This window comes from Poecilia formosa, unplaced genomic scaffold (assembly GCF_000485575.1).
Source record: "Poecilia formosa unplaced genomic scaffold, Poecilia_formosa-5.1.2 Scaffold382, whole genome shotgun sequence".
NCBI lineage: Eukaryota > Metazoa > Chordata > Actinopteri > Cyprinodontiformes > Poeciliidae > Poecilia > Poecilia formosa.
In genome coordinates, this window is record NW_006800321.1 from 311,753 (window position 1) to 323,936 (window position 12,184).

Consider the following 12,184-nt stretch of genomic DNA (forward strand, 5'->3'; position numbering starts at 1 on the left):
TAATATTTATTCTACACATTTTTATAGCATTGGAAAACATTAAGAATGATAGTGTCATGTTTGTCCTCCTACTGAAACTACATTAAAACAAAAAAATATATTTCCCACCCCCATCTTTTTCAATTTTCAGACATTTTTGAAAATGCTCCAGGGAGCCACTAAGGCAGTGCTAGCTGCAGATTGCCGACCCCTGTTCTATATTGTAGAAGAGTTTTCTTTGCTGTCAGTGTTATTTCAAAAATATTTCCTTTTTTTTATTTGTAACAATATTCAACTTTACTATCATCAATACATGAAAATTAAAGCCTCTGTGCAAAATGGGATTAAAACATGAACTGCTCCCTGCAAGGCTTTTTTTTTTTTTTTTAATTCCGCCTCCCCCCCACCCCCTGCAACGGCACTGCGCACCCCGCACTTTGGGAACCACCGATATGGTAGCATAGTTAGTAGATTGTGCTATAAAATGGCACTATGCGCCTCGAAAATATGTAATAGAGCTCCTTTAAATAGTTAAATTAAAACTAATTTACAATATGTATTTAAAGGGAGAATTTTATTTTTATGGGGTTGTGTTGAGACACCCTAAGCAGTAAGTGTTTGACTTGGAAAGTGTCTTTGCCTCTGACAAGTCTATAGGCAATTTATGACAATGTTTGGCGTTATATTGCTAATGACAGCATTTTATGTGTAAAAAAGTGAAGAAGTCATTTTTGTCTTTTTTTGGCTGTGTACAGGTAAGGCAGGCTGTGCTCATGTCTCTTTACAATGCTGCACACGTGTACAGTTTGTAGTCACATGTTACCACGGTATAAAAAAGTAAACAAAGCCTCAACATAATTAAGGAGTTAGCAAATGAGAGCGTCAAGAACGTCACTGAATGCATTTGAGTCATGTGTTTTCCAAGACAAAAACTGAAAAAACGAGGTCAAATAATTATATTCAGTAATGCAGTACAGTTATATCATCAAAAGACCAGCTAAAAGCTAACACAGGGCTAACAGAAGCAGATAGCACAATGCAATATGTTGTCTTTAATTAAATTCAATTAAGAATAAATGCAATTGATTGTCATTTTGATTTTAAAAGTGGTGACATTTTTTTCCAACCCCATTAGTCATAATGATGCAAAACAAAAAAGTCTAGTGCAACCTGTGGTTGGAAATCAAACCAATAGCCAGAACCCACAAAATTCATGTCTAAAATAAGCTTTAAAGTCATTTTAGCATTATTAGCAGCTTACCGCTTTGCTGTGAACCTCATTTCCGTATAGAGAAGGAACTTTCCCCTCAGTCTTTTTGAAAATCTCTCAAAGGTTGCTGAAGCACTCCTCCTCAAGTGCTCTGTGCAAACAGACTTTCCCCACTGATGTGGGAACATTCCCGAAAAAAATCAAATTGAACCAGACACTTCGAATAGGCTCTGATGCCGGGGGATGATGTAAGAAATCTTCTCTACTTGTAACTTCGACATAACTGAACTGGGACTCCGAAATTGCTGTGATTTTGATGGCAGATTTACAAAACTGATTAGCTAGAAGTCATAACCTTGATTAGCAGTTCCACAGCAAGTGCTGTGATTTCATAGACAAGAAAACATTATAGGCAATAGAGAAAAATGAGCTGAGTGAAAAATATAACTCAAAATCAAAAAAGTAGTATTCATCACTAGTGATGAGTAGCTTAATAAAAAAAAATCTATGCAGAACCGTGAGAGAATAAATTTAAACTTTTTGTACTCCTGTATGCTCAATGTACACAAAAAATATTTAAGGGCTAAAAAAGTAGATTTTGCAAGACATGTTGTCTTTAATTAAATCGAATTAAGATTAAATGCAATTAAATATGTCATTTTGGTTTTAAAAGTGGTGAGATTTTTTTCAACCCCATTAGTCATAATGATGCACAACAAAAAATCTAGTGCAACCTGTGGTTAAGTAATTATACACCTCTGTCTGAACTTGGTCAGTTGTGCTTATTTGTTCAACAACTCTTAACTTAAAATATAAATTTTCTTCATTTGCTTACATGCGCTATAGTTTTAAAGTCCATTACAGTGATAACAAGAATTGAGAACAGTCTAGGGGAATCATACCATAAATATAACTGGTCGTGAGTATTCATTCACATTCTTTACTTTCGGAAGTGAGGGGTTAGTGTTACTGTGCATTTATAGTTATCGAAGGGATTTTGTTTGTCCCCCCCTCCTTTGCATAGCACACAATAAAAGTGTAAATAAATAAATAAAGTAATAAGAGTAAACATACAGCAATAATAAATATCAATGTGCAGGGACACAAGCATATCGCTCAGTATATTACTGAATATATATTCAACATTTAAAAGACACAGCTCTAGAGACTGTGTCCATATAAAGTAGGGCTGTTGTAAAAGAATAGTTTAGCAATCGAGTACTCTATAGAATATTTTTACAATTATCAGAGGAATCGGATTGATCGCTCTCTTTCTCTCTCACATTCCTACCATTCACTTCCAAACCATGACGACGCAATTCCGATGCCAGAAAAGCTATCGTAGTCCAACCATCTCACCACAAAGTTCAACAATCCTTATTTGTCCGCCAACCCTGGCAAAACGTTGCACAATTCAAGACCATGCTGCTATCACTTCACAACAACTCATAGGAGGAATTGACAGCTCTGCCCTCCGCAAATAATGATCTGGCCGGAACATGGTCCGCTAATAAAAAATAATTTAACGAAGCTTCGAGGCAGATAAATTTTCCTTGAGAAATTTTAATAATCGAGGTACTCGAATCATTCGAGGAATCATTTCATCTCTAATATAGCCTGATAGCCTTGGACAGGAAAGTCTTGCGTTCTAGCACATCTGCGTGCACCGATTGAAGTTTTCTGGTCAATTTACTGATCTTTAAAAATCCTGACCTGCTGATTTCAATTTTGGCCAATACAGATTGTATATGTGTCTGAAATGTTGCTAAATATAGCAAGAAAATTGCTGAGTTGGCGACAGTGGGATGACTATTGTTAACTGTGAACATGCAGACATGACCTGATGTGTGGGTTTATCACACAACCCTCTCAGCAGAGCAAAAGAGGATGGTTTAGCTGACTTTTAGTCTTTTGCCAAGATAGACCGGTGGATAAGATTAACCACTCCTCAATCTCCAAAAATTAAGGAAATCAGGGCCAATTTATCAGCTCAGTTATTGGTTCACCACTTATGTTCATACGTTATTGATTCTGTTGGAAATAGTGATGGATATAAAGTCTAACAGTAGTTGGGAGGAAGACAGTCCTATAACACTTTTTAGTGCACTTAGTATGCAGTAGTTTGCCCAGTTCAGCAACAGCTTCATACATGGGATGGAAGACACTGTCTATCAGTGATGTTATTTTTGCCAGAGTCCTTCTGTCTCCCACCATCTGTACTGGGTCAAAGGCCATCCTTGAAAAAATGTGGCCTTCTTGATGATCTGATCTAACCTCGTCCTCTTAGCTGTAGATAAGCCGCTGCTCCCACAAAGGACACCATAGACGATGGCTGATGCCACTAGAGTCAAAGAATGTCTTCATAAGACATAAGATTTTTGTCATTATGTTTCCAGAATGTAATGAAATTGGAGTGGTACCGTCAGTGATAAATAAAGTCTTAATCAGTCCTTAGGGTGCAGCATAAGGTGTGGGTATGTCTGGAGGGGGCAGAGAGGATGTAAGGTGGACAGATAGATTTCATAGCTCTTGGGGAAAAAGCTGTTTTTTAGCCACGTGGTTGTGCACTGTACCGTTTCCCTGGTGGTAGTGGTACAAACAGTTTGTCCTGGGTGGGTGGGATCAGCAGCAATACAACTGGCCTTCCTTTGCAGTCTGCCAGTATATATTACATCCAGGTTCGGTAGCTGACTTCCCATGATCCAATGGGCAGTTTTCACCACCCGGGCCAAGTTCTTTTTGTCCTCGATTGTGCAGTTACCATACCATACAGTCAAACTGTGGCAGAGGATGCTCGCGGCTCTGTAGAAGTTCTTTAACAACTGAGCAGGGAGTCTGGCCCTTTTCAATTTCCAACAAGACAAAGAGTCTTTGTTGGGCCTTCTCCATCAGAAAAGAGGTGTTCAGCAACCAGATCAGGTCCGAGGTGATGTGGATGCCCAGGAATTTGACTCCACTACCTCCCCTTGTATTCTAATAGGTGGATGCACTCCTCCTGGACCTCCTGTCCACTATGACCTCGTTGGTCTTGCTGGTGTTGAGCACCACTGAACACCACTTGGACAGGTTCTGGATCTCCTCTCTGTACAGGGTCTCATTATTGTTTGTTATCAGACCCATTATGGTGGTATCATCTGCAAACTTTAGAACCCTGTTAGAGGAATGGATGGCTACACAGTTGTGGGTGAACAGTGTAAACCGGACTAATACAGGCACCCTGTATGGATGATATTCTGTCCCCTATTCTCACCACCTGAGGCTGGTTGGTGAGAAAGTACCTGATCCAAAGGCACATTGATGTTGAAAGTCCCAGGTCGTGGGGTTAATGCAACTGGGCAGTAGTCATTTCAGCCAGTCATAGCCAATTTATTTGGTACCAGCACAATGATGGAGGACTTAAGGCAGACGGACAGTGGAAAACTGCAGGCACAGATTGAAAATGTCTAAAAAGAAACCTACCAACTGGTCAGCACAAGACCTCTGAGTCCTTCCAGATACCTTGTCCGGTCCTGCGGCTCTTTTGGGGTTAATCCTCTTCAGAGAAGAAGTCACCTAGTTGAGCTGCAGGATTTAGGGGCTGATATTGCTCCTCTAGTTGGAGGGGAGGATTGCTTTCTCTCCCACTAATGGCATCAAATCTAGAGAAGAAACAGTTTAATGTATCAGGAAGAAAGGGAACTTCACAGATCCACTGGCTAGTGCTCTTGTAGTTTGTCATAGTCCTGAGTCCTTTCCACATATTTCATGAGTCATTGTTGTTGAAGTGTTCCTCAATGCACCACCTGTACCTAAGTTTTGCCAGCCGTCTCTTGGGCCACCCCAAGAGTGGTGGTCCAAGAGAGGTGAGATAAAATCCTGCTTTGAATATACAAATCGGGATGTCTGATTCTTAATTTTCAGTAAGTCTTCCCTGCTGTACTGCTTCAGCACTTCAGCTGTCCTACCAGATAACAAAAAATAGACTAAAAATGTTAATAAATATATGAAAAGTTGAGCGCTCCGTGCCGTTGCGTGTTTACGTGCTGCCATAGCAACAGTAAGGTGCAATCTCAGCCTTCTCAGCAGTTAAAGCCTGCTCTGACCCTTCCTGTAAAGCACATCAGTATTATTAGTCCAGTGTAGGCAGGGGTTGGGGAAGTTGTACACTAACATAATAGTGGGGCTAATGTAAGAGCGAGGGCTGCGTGGGCATGTGGGGTACAATCAGAGCAGGGAGGGAGAGAAGCCAACATGAGAGCGCGAGGGCAAAATACGGGTCATTTACGGGAAAGTGCTCTCGTATTATTATACGGGAGCACTGCGGGAAAGGGGGGTAAAAAAATAGTAGCTTTCCAGCCAAAACAACAGATCTGCTCAAGGGCGGATCTACTGGGTTGCCACCCTTTGATCTACTGGGTTGCCACCTCTACTGGGTTGGCCACTCTGGTTGCCACCATAGCCGGCAACTATGAATTCAACAAACAGTCATCGCAAATTGGACATAAGAATGTGAATTTTTTTTTCCCAACAGCATTGAATGCAACACAAAATAACCTGACACCAATTTCAGACTTCTGACTGAATAGATTCTAATTCAGATTTATTTGTGTCCCAAATGGGCAAGTGATGTTACAGGAAGTATAAGAACTAAAAGACAAAGTATCAAAGTTAAAAAATAAAAACAATGAAACATACCAAAGAAGAAACATAAATCAATACATAATGGGAAGAGTACAGCAGTGTACATCATTGTCAACAGACAGTTGCTACGAACACCAACAGTCAGGTGTAATTCCCCCTGCATTAAAAATAGCGAGAAATGAGAGAGGAGCTTTAAGGACAGAAGATAGCAGTATTTATATACTGAACTGTACATCACATGATGGTGCATGTGTGGCCGTCGTGTGCACAACTATGCACATTGAGTCGGGAAAATCGGTGGTCGGAAAATGACAAGATCAGGCAAAGAATCTGAATAAGAGATGCAATGGATGCACTGCAACTAAATAAGGTCCTAGTGTATCACATTTCACAGGTTTGTAAAACGTTTTAACTAAAGAAATGTTTAAAAAGTGGGAAGTAGGTCAGTTCTGCTAACTTGACTTTGATAATTTTATCATGTACCTGTGCTGCACAGATCGGTGTGTTTTGGATCAGTTAACACTAAAATAAAGCGACCCACACACCTACTTTCTGACAGATCATCAGTAGAGCAGGTGACTAAATTGGCTAATTAATTACTGCAGGTTCACTTATTGATGATTGCAGAATTAACATCAAACGTGAAAACAAAACTGCAGTGGGCTGTTCTGTTTTGTTTGTTTTTATGCATGTTTTTTTACATAAGAAATATGTTTCTGTTTTTTGGAGTTTACTCCGGATACACTTGAACATAAACTCTGTTCTGTGGACTTGTAGAGCTGTTGTCTGTTGTCATAGCAATGAGTCTTGCTATGACTTGCTATAACCAAGCCAAAAAGTCATTTTCTGTGGACTAAAACCGACACAAAAACCAAGAAAAAGCAGAACAAAAAGTGGTTTAGCATTGTTTTCACTTGTTTTACAGTATTATTTTCCGTTTACTGTGACATACTGCAACTGCTGCAATATCTAAAAGTTCAATAAGTGCCATTCTGGACTAATTGCATCTTTTGTTTGTAGAACATGGCGATATCCATAACAATCACCAAACAGGATGATATTTCATAAAGTAGAGCATGGTTTGTTAATCTTTAACAGACTTAAGATTCCTAAAGTGTCAATTATTAATTAAGTGTAATTAAATTACTGACCAAAAAAGAGAAGTTTGTTTTGACCTCTCTTCTATCTGAACTGACAGAAACCAAACTGTTTATAAATTTATTTATATCTTGGGAGTATACATATTTTACGTATCAAAACATCAGCAATTTCCTCTGCTTTAATTTAAGCCATATTTTATAGAAATGGGATAATTAATTATGTAAGTACAAGCTAATATGCATTAAATGTTTGAGACTGAGATATAATCAAAAGTAGTCGAGTTGATCAGCATTCTGTGGAATATTACTGAATTCCTGAGTTACATTTGAATCAGAATATTTTAGGCAAAATTGAACATTTTACCTAAAAAAAAAATTCTGAATTTTCCTTCTATGGGTCAATAAAATATATTTCTAATCGATTCCAGACAATACATATATGAAGGAAACATCCAAAAACTGTACAAACCTAGAATAAGCAGAAAAAGGGAAAATAGGCATTTGCTCCTTCATTTGATAAGGAAAACAAGCATGTTTACCTTATTTAGCAGTTTTCCCAGCCTGTGCAGATAGTTAACAATTTTACCAGTGGTGTTGAAGACAAGTTCACAAAGTGCTTGCATGACGCTGCGGTAAAGTGAGCCAATACTTGTAAATATGCAGTCAAGCCAGCCAATGTTAGCTCTTCTTAAAATTTGTTTTGTACAGACGATTATATAAATATATACCTGCCATTTGTGACGACAATTGGAAAAGTTTTTTATGTCTTTTCCTTTAAGAAATATTTAAAGGTGCCCTGTAATCCATCTAGGGCTGTCCTTTTCTTATTTGACTGTTTCCTATTTTTGCTGGTAAAAAGCTTTTTCAGAGCTTGTTGGAGCCGCAGCACCTGGTTATTGTGTAGCGTGATTGGCCGGAGTCACCAAAGAATTCAAACCATCCAGCAGCAAACTGCTACATGTGTTTTGCCTTTTGTGGTTTATCCTCCCAAGTATTTTTTGTTTGTTTATTTTTACATAAAACCCATGAAAACAGGAATTTTAAAAATTAGAATACTGTGAAGAAATCAGCTCACATTTTACAGGGCATGAATGTTGTAAAGTGTAAATAATGTAATGACACCTGGTGGAAACCAGGTGTCATTACATTATTTTAATTTGTCTCAGTTCTGTTCAGTATAGGGAAGACTGCAGACCTTACTGCTGGCCAGAAGACCATCATTGATGTCTTCCATAGGATGTGTTTGGCAAATGTTCATAGCTAAGGAAACTGGATGTTCAATAGAGTGCTGTGTCCAAGCATGTCAAAATATCATACAAAATTTACGGTAATTACATTGATTAATTAGGGACAACTATTTTCATCAAGTCAACAGTTGAGAAACAACAGCTTTCTGCAGTTGGTTTGAAGCAAGTTGTGGCTAAAACGGAGATAAGTGAGGAAACATGTCTGCACATTGTGGCTCCTCAGAACACAAGAAAACACTGCAAGGCCATATCTAATTCTGTTCTTGTGCCAAAGGCCACAGTAGAAAGGATTAAAAAATTACAAGACATCTTAAAAATCTCAGGGTGTGTTAGGACGTCATGTGACACCTGCACTATTAAAGTGATGGATCAATATGCAGACCTTACTGAAGAATGAGGGACTTATTGGTGGCAAGATCTCCAGACAGTTCAACAAACACTGCATATCTTTGGATTCTATCAGTTTTATGTGAAAGTTGTTTCTGGGTTTTGCTCTGCTGTTTTACTTGACTTGACTACCTTATCTTGCTTTACCTGCTTTTAAGCCCTAGGAGGGGTTCAGTAGGCTCTGCATAATGTTTTTATCCTGTGCACAGTTCCGGCAATTACACTTTTTTCTGTCCAGAGAATTTTTCGTGAAATACGTATTGATTACAATAATTTTGCAACTATAATTTTGCAAAACATTGCAAACCATTTCAGGGCTGCTTCTTATTACACAATTGTGGAAACATGACTTCTGCAGAACCTCACCTTAAAGCTACAGTATGTAATTTTTTTTATTAAAAAAGAAAATGTTTTTTACATATTTGTTAAAACTATCACTATGTCATGACTGTATGAAACAGATCATTGGGAAAAAAATAGCTCCTCTGCTTTCTCCTATGGTTCTCCTATATCAAACATATTTTAAATTTAAATGAAGAGATGAAGTAACACAATATAAAATACAATGACTTAAATTGCTGTAGTACTGTATGTACTAGGTCATCAAATCAGTGTCAGTTGACAGTGTCAACAAAGTTGCCTGTAGAGATTTTTAAGGTCCAGCAGGTGTCAGTATTCAGTGACAATATCAACAGTATCAATACAGATACAATGTTGTGACGCCTTGTTAACCCATCACTAGTGTTTACTATGTTGTTGTAAATAGGGTTGCACAATATATCAGTACTAATATCAGTATGGACTGATTTGCAATCTTTTAAACATGTCAAATAAATAAAACTAGGTTGATATGAAGAACCACTATTTATTTTCATTTCTTGTTTTTGTTTCTGCTCATGTTTTTTAAAGGTGTTGAAACGGTTTATCACCATTCAGTGATTTGGAGGCGACAGATGTCCTGCTCCAACCCCTCACTGTCGGCTCCTTCCTTCCCAAGAAACATTGGAGTCATCGTTGCTTCCTGAACTATATGGCTCAAAAACTGTGGTTGCAGTTCTTCAGTAGAACCAGCTCCCTCTTCTTCAACACTCCATCTAGCTTCTTCCTTCTTGCCTGGTAAATGCACCTTCTATGCAGGAAAGTAATCCATTGTACATGATTTGTATCAGAGAAGTTCCATGTCACGCCACATCTTTTTGTCATTTTGAAAAAGGATTCCATTTTTTCTAAATTATTTGTTTACACTTCTTAGAGGGGAGAGAATTAAAACATGGAGTCCAAGACAGACACAATGTGTCTCACAATGTGAGAAAGCAGTCTTTCTCACATTGTGGTCCCTGGACTACTGTTGGTCAATGGGCTCCCCATAGCGGTCCGCAAGGTAATGCATGTAAACGACAGTTTTTTTGCCGTGACTTACCAAATGATCGCGTTTAGTAATAATGGGTAAGTGGCTTAAAACTGGGTCACTCAAAAGAAAAGCTGAAGATACCAGTGGAAAGAAAACAACTCCTGGACTACATATATGATCAGAGGAAGATGAGTCAAACCTGCTGAGAGTTTTGATGTCGTTTTCTAGAGATTCACTTCTTTTGAATGGCTCTTTGCCATGAATGGTTGGACTCAAGTCTGTTAGTGAGAATTGTTCTTTATTTTTTGACTTTGCTTGCTCACACATCGACTTTTTATTTAATTAAAAATTAAATGAAGTAAATACTATAGATAAATAAATGGGTGTATATTTTTTATATTGTGGGCTGCACAGTGGCGCAGTAGGTAGAGCCTTTGCCTTGCAGCAAGAAGCTCCTGGGTTCGATTCCCGGCCCGGGCCCTTTCTGCATGGAGTTTGCATGTTCTCCCTGTGCATGCATGGGTTCTCTCCGGGTATGGCAAGCCGTTTTAACATGAATTCGGTTTTACCGCCCTTATATTCCAGATATCTCAAATTGTTTTGTCAGTAGATGTTTTAGCGATTTAAGATATCTCTAATTATATTTCGACTAGACAAAATACCTATTTGAGATATCTCTAATTACTAGTCGAAATGATGTCAGATTTACCATTGACTTGTATGGAGACTTCAATTCAAGATATCTACAATGAATTACTGACTATCTGAAATACACATTTGAGATATCTACAATTAAATTATGACTAGTCATAAAGTAAATTCAAGATATCTCGATTTTAGTTTTGACTAGTCATAATTCTAATTAAAGATATCTCAAATGGCAACATAATTCAATATATCTTATATGTATTTTTGGATAGGAGAAATGTAGTTTTGACTAGTGAAAACTAAATTATAGATATCTTGAACTGTAATTTTGACTAGTCAAAATTCCTTTTAAGATATCTCTAAATGAATTGGAGATATCTTGAATTACACAGCTTTTCTTTTTAAAATATCTTAAATTGACATTCTGACTAATCAGAATGACATTACTGATATCTTGAATATGTATTATGTACAATCAAAACGTCCCTGACTTACGTAGCAATTTGAAGCATTAATAAAACAATGAAAAATAGAGAAAACGAAAAAAGATGTTTGAAAATGCATCACTTTCATGTTGAAAATGGTTTGACAATAGCAAGTTTAGCTTTTCCTGCCGTTTGTAAGTGCATTCGGTTCGTCGGAAATGAATCAACAGGAAATTCTTTGCAGATATCAGAAGCAGTCTTATAGTTTATGAAGTTTTGCTATCTCTGCATTTCCAACATTGTCCAGCTCTTTCTACATTGTGGGAGTTTACTGACAATTTTGTGCAGGAAACATAAAATTCTGCAGGCAACTGTTTGGACAGCACAAAGGGGCTTCCACGTCATTCTTAATTCAGATATCTAATTTTGACTAGTCATAATTGTGTTGAAGATATCTTAAATTGTAATTACGGTTATGTGTCCCGTCAAATGACAGATCATGTGACGTCATTTGAGATATCTTGAAAGGAATTTTGACTAGTCAAAATATAATTTAAGATATCTTGAATTATTATTCTTACTAGTCAAAATGTAAATACAGATATCTTAAATTACCATTCCGGATAGTCAAAATGTAGTTTTGTCTAGTGAAAATACATTTTTTGAATTCTGGAATGGTGTAAAGGTGTAAAGAAAATGGATAGAAGGATTTTTTATATTGAATTTTTCTGAAGGTTTTTGTTTCTGCAAAAGCAACTCAAGTCTATTTTTCTTTAATTGTGCTTCTAAATTGCAAATAGACCTAAATATTGATGCACACAACACTTGTAGTAAATAACATCTGTTTTTATTTCCATGTGTTTAACATCATCATAGAAACCACACTTTCACAATATGTAAATAATTCAGAGTATGATTGGAGTATGATTGTTCATGACAGCAAGTGTGCTAAGAGACTAGTATTTTAATTTCAGGTTGTATATGTTAAGATGTTGTGGTCTGTGAGTGTGTAATGGATTAAGTGGTCCTCGACCTGAAAACGTTTAGGAACGCTGTGCTAAAGGGAAAACGAGAATGAATTCATGTTCAGAACCTCAGAATTTTAATCTAAGCAGAAAATAAGATTTTTAGCTTTGAAGGGCATTTAAATTGGTAACACTTTATTTGAAGGGGGTTGAATAAGACTGTCATGACACTGTCATAAACATGACATAACA

The 12,184-nt window shown here is 37.4% G+C and overlaps 1 protein-coding gene across 4 annotated transcripts in view; it reads left to right on the forward strand.

Annotated features, from left to right (window-relative positions):
* Positions 1-12,184, forward strand: part of si:ch211-214e3.5 (zinc finger protein 518A) — a 26,049-nt gene that overhangs the window by 3,468 nt on the left and 10,397 nt on the right. For 3 of the 4 annotated variants that reach the window (XM_016662635.1, XM_016662636.1, XM_007575584.2), the window contains exon 2: positions 9,453-9,659. The gene's annotated coding sequence lies outside the window, so the exon portion shown is untranslated. The remainder of the gene's footprint in view (positions 1-9,452; positions 9,660-12,184) is intronic. The other variant, XM_016662637.1, reaches the window with a different exon arrangement.